Source organism: Aedes aegypti, unplaced genomic scaffold (genome assembly GCF_002204515.2).
Source record: "Aedes aegypti strain LVP_AGWG unplaced genomic scaffold, AaegL5.0 Primary Assembly AGWG_AaegL5_hic_scaff_1272_PBJ_arrow, whole genome shotgun sequence".
NCBI classification, from domain to species: domain Eukaryota; kingdom Metazoa; phylum Arthropoda; class Insecta; order Diptera; family Culicidae; genus Aedes; species Aedes aegypti.
This window is the reverse complement of record NW_018734700.1, coordinates 5,344-10,548: the sequence shown is the minus strand read 5'-3', so window position 1 is coordinate 10,548 and position 5,205 is coordinate 5,344. Positions and strand designations below refer to the sequence as shown.

At 37.3% G+C, this 5,205-nt stretch overlaps 1 long non-coding RNA gene across 1 annotated transcript; it reads right to left on the bottom strand.

Moving 5' to 3' along the window:
* Window positions 1-858: 858 nt before the first annotated feature.
* Window positions 859-1,463, bottom strand: LOC110680387. The gene is made up of 2 exons (XR_002502856.1): window positions 1,255-1,463; window positions 859-1,048 (listed from the first exon to the last, which is right to left on the bottom strand). It is a non-coding gene; the product is annotated as an uncharacterized LOC110680387 (long non-coding RNA).
* Between the last annotated feature and the right edge of the window lie 3,742 nt (window positions 1,464-5,205).

Sequence of the window (5,205 nt, the reverse complement as noted above, 5' to 3'; positions counted from 1 at the left end):
ACTGGGGAAATACCCTTAGAGAAAACACTGGAGTTTTTTTTTTAGAGTCGGTGGTGAAATCTCTAGAAGTTTTGCTAAAGAGATCCCTGGAGAAGTTCTTGAAAGTATTCTAGAAGAGACTTCCAGAGAAGAATTCTTGAGGCTTTTCATCGTAAAGAAATTACAGAAAAACTTGTGGAATAACCGCGATCAAATCTCTGAAGGTACCTCCGGAGCCTCTATAATTTTACTGAGACCAAATCTCTGAAAAGATACCTTCTACGTTACCGTTATCCAAACTCACTTTTTTAACCTGTGCAATGTGCGACGAAAGGAAAAATTCATCTTAGGGCCGATTTCGTCACTTTCGGTTAAACCGTAAACCACGTTTACCCATACGATTAAACTAGGTTTGAGGCCTACGCGGAGATGGAGAAACCGTTTGTTAGTGTTCTTTGCATTGTAGCGCTACTTACTGCTAAATACAAAAAATGTTATTTTAAAGATTCCCCCTTGACGACAGAAACACTGCCGGAAATTGTGAGTTCCTCTGTTTAAGAAATTATAAGCATCTATGTTAATCAATAAGTCGAAGGTACACATTTAGTTTTGGTTTACCTCACAGCTCACACCAATAATAAAAATGAGCAAGGTTTAAATGAGCTCCCACTAACAGTACCATAAATTTATATTAAAACAAACATATTATGTAACGACATACAAACCAATTCCCAAGTGGTCAAACCAACCTAGTACCTAGTGCCTACATCACCATCGTATCATTGATTTGAATGGCCACAATGATGCATTGAATTGATGGACGACAGTGCAATGAAGCGTAGAATAATTGAACTATAGTTAAATACATATAGTGCCCACCTTGTCTGCCGGGTGCAGAAGAATGCAGATTGGAGGAGCGGCTCGCGTTGGTTCCCATCACACTCGGAATCGGAATAGATACCACCTGCCTGGATAATGATCGCACTTCCTGCGATGTCGCCGAGGGAATCCGGGTACAATTTCTTGATAACACTATCAATCGTCCACACGCACCTCTCGAGCAGGACACCTTCAACGGGAACATGGTTTCTTACGAGATGTTCTTATAATTGTACAATAAACTGGTTCGATAAGCTGAATAATATTATGAAACACGCAATAGAATCCGGAAGCACATAAAAAGTGGCCCGCAAAGCGAAAAACACAAGAATAACTTTTTCTCGCAAACGTCATCAGCAATAAAATTAGTGGTTCGGTTCTAAAGTTTCGACTTACCGAAGTCTGGCGGTGGTAGGATAAAACTGAGAATTCACTTTATTCACTGTTATATTAGGTGCTTAATCAATAGTTTACATAATAACAACTATTAAACACTTTTAAATAATGATTATTTTCTCTAATTTCCAAATCACTTTCTAAGCGGCACGGCAAACTTTCGGATTGTTTTGACTCCGACCTTTGTTGACAAAACACGCACGATGATGCCACGGTGGGTTTGATGGGAAACTTTCGCATAAAAATTCATTGAAATATTTCAGAACCACCGCAGGGTAGTCGTTACTGTGGGACAAAATGTTGGTCAAAATTCAAGATATCACTGAGTTAAAATCGCTATAAGATTCTTCTGAAAATTCTTCAAAGATTTTTTTTTCGGGAGTTCCTTCAATGAAAATCTAACCAAGTCACTATCAAATATCTGGAAAATGCGGTGTCAATTTCTTCCGAAATTGCTACTGCATTAGAAAGATCCAGGTGAGTGCTGCATGATTGAGTAAATGTTTATAGACCGCAGAAAAATATAAATTTTATATCATAAATCAAGCGAACAGCATCAGCTATTTCACCAATTAGTGTATTTCAGTTGAAAATTTAATCCAACAATGGTTCAGCCGGAGAATTTAAGATTTAGGCTGTAAATTGAGTGGGGCAAAAATATATGGTAAAAAACCACAGACATAACAATCGGATTTATTTCGGCAAAGTAACGCTCAATTCTAATTTTGTTAGTGTGCCACATGCTCACTCGTAGCGCTTTCCCTAAAAATAGATTTTAAACTTTTATCAACAATAATATTATGTCACGTCCAACGTCCAACCATGGATTGAGTCATTCCATGTAGCGGAGGTCAAACGAGCGAATCCTAACTGTAATCATACAAAAAGCTTGACAAAAGTCGGAATTCAGCGTGACATAATTTGTGCACTATTCCATTCCATAAAAGTTGTATGAGAACCAATCTTCTACGAATTATGTTATTTTTTTTTGTTGGAGAAATCACCAAAAAATTTCGTTGGGAAGCTGAGAAACAGTAGTTTTTTTAATATCTAGCTTTTTGAGAGCGCTAATAGCTAATACCGAGTTGTGGGACGTAGAGTCGGAACCTCTACGGGAAGGAGCATTACTCGTTCAACAGAACGATGCACCGGCCCACACGACGAATATAGTCCAATCGTGGTGACGAGTGAAATTGACTGTTTTTCTCGATAAAAATTTGTGGCCTCCCAGCTCCCCGCACCTTAACTTTTATTTATGGTCGAACATGCTGGTCATGCAGAGCATCTAGTGAGCACCAATTTAAGAAGCTCAAGTCCAAGATCTGGGACGAGTTGTCGATGGACCAGATGCGTGCCACGTGCGATTCTTTTGAGAACGCCTCAAGCTCGTAATAAAGCAAAGGGAGGGGGTATGCTCCCAGCTAATATGCCAAAGGTTCTCAATAAACATTGCTTCAATAGAAATTGATTTAGAAAAAATATATATTGTGTTTTTTTTTAAGTGTATTCGAACTTATGCATATTTCTCTAAGAACCACAACAATGGGCCAAACTACCCATGACAGACATATTTAAAAATCATTTAAATGTTAAAAAAAAATATATGACACACTTTTTTACTTACTTTACACTTACTTACGTTGCTTTTGATTCATTTCAAATCAATTTCAAAGTCGTTAAGTTAACTATATCTCATCCATAAACATTCGATTTTGGACATTTTGTTTAATATTTTGCTTTGAGTTGTATTGTGCAGATATCGACTAATTCTTCGAATCGCTTTGGATAATTTTGAATTCAACTTGAATCTTTGACACCTTTGATTATTAGGGGGAGAGGGGGTTCAGCAAAACGTGATGCTCCATACATTTATTTTTAGAGCAAAGAGGAATCGAAGCTGTGGTATCCTGATGAGATGACTTCTAACAGATAAGCGTGCATCTTGATATTTAGGTTGATATTCAAGCATGTCACATAGTTTATATTTAGAGTGTTATTGTTTGGATCTGAATGTGAAGAGACAATCAATGAACGAAGAATTAGAAGAGTCGCAAGAAGTGTAGTGTACGGATGTGAACAATTAGCTTCCGGAAGTTAATAAGAAATTCAGTCTCGGCCTGACCGGCCACTATACAAAGTGGAGAGTATCACAGTGGCGACGAGGATGGGATATCTCAAACAGTTACCGAAATGGTTTGTTAAAACAAAAGCGGTGGTAAGTGGATGTTTTGTTTTCATTAATGCTGCAACAATGAATTCAGACAAAATGTTGGAGGAATATGAATGGGATTGAGGGGATTGAGGGTAACTGATGCAAAAAAAAACTGCTCCCGGAGAGCGATTTAACAAAATTTGGTCCCGGAGACCGTAAACAAATGAAATGGCTGGTGCAGAAGGCACAGCAGTGCTCTCGGAGAGCGATTAAAAAAGGTGGTCCCGGAGACCGTAGTCTATTAAATAGACAGGTGCAGATGGCACAGTGATGCTCCCGGAGAGCGATCAAACACATGCTGGTCCCTGAGACCGTTAATAATCGAAGCGACTGATGCAATGCACTACGCTGCTCCTGGAGAGCGTACAAAACTAAAAGTACTAGTTCAAAAGCAGATTAGAATCTGTTCGAATTTATGAAACAAAATGGTATTGAGGGACTGAAACTGCGTGACTCGGAAAGTTAACTTCCCATGCACAGTGAACCAAAAGTTTGATATTATGGTATAAATGAACCAGAGATATGAGAAGGCTGTTGGATGGTGCCTAGGAGGATGTCAAAATTAAACTAGGTTTCTTCTTAGCCATGAGGGCAGGGTGTCAGATTGCCTTGCAAACCTAGAGCTGACTAATTTGATTGCTGAACCGTTTCGTGATTTAAGGAAAGAGCAAATGTATTTGCCAAAATGAACATTGTGAAATGGCAAATGAGAAGAAACGAGCAAATTAAAAAACTGTGAAAATGAAAAAAAGGAAAAAGGCTGACAGGAGCGTGTTGAACGTTGAATAAGTAAATCTACAATATGAAAGCTAAAATACTATCGATAATTTATAAAAGCGGTGTTTACGGTGTTTTACGGCTTAAAAGGCAATGATCAGGTAGCTTGTTATTTAAAGCAAGCTATAATACTTCTTCTGAATAATAAAAGATAAAGAATAAAATAATGCATAACGATTGGAACTTGCTTAATGTGCCTGTAACGTGCTGGGTGTGCCAGTGAACAGAACGACAGGAATTGGTTATAAACTTAACGTATTTGGTTTTCGGAAGAAGTGGTTCTATAAATTTGGTCGTAGTGGTTTCTGCTTCGAGTGCTGTATACGTATACGCGCATTTCACCAATATCCATTCAAAGTTATTGATTGCAAAATAATAATATTTTATATCAGGATATAAAATATATTATTTTTTATCAGGAAATTTACGCAAGTGTTCATGACACTACTTGGCGAAAGTTTAAGGATATACAGTGATGTTTGCGTGTCAGAAATTTGGGACTAAAGATGTTTGTGCATAACATAAGCATGAAAAAAGTAAAACGTTAGGAACTGGAGAAACTTAAAGTGAAGTAGATAGTGTAAAATAATTCATCTTTAATTGAAATTGAAAGAGAAGGAAGTTTCTATTTGGATTACCATAGGAGAATTAAACTACTTAAAAGTATAATAAATTATGTAGTTTTGCAAGTACTTTTCCAAAAAATAAAAAACAAAGTTTTTGATGAGCTGAAATGGCCCGAAGATAATGAAAGCGATTTTTCCAAGCAATATCGGATACGGAATATTACGAGCTTGGCCTATAAGAGGCAAAGTGCCATGAATACAAACACAAGATCTATTTTACACAGGTCAGTTTCCTCATAATGTTTGTTCGACATCATTTGAGCTACCAGTCAACGTCAGTCAAACAAAGAAGTGCATATTTATCAGAAATTCTGTTTATTTTTACTTTCTCAACAG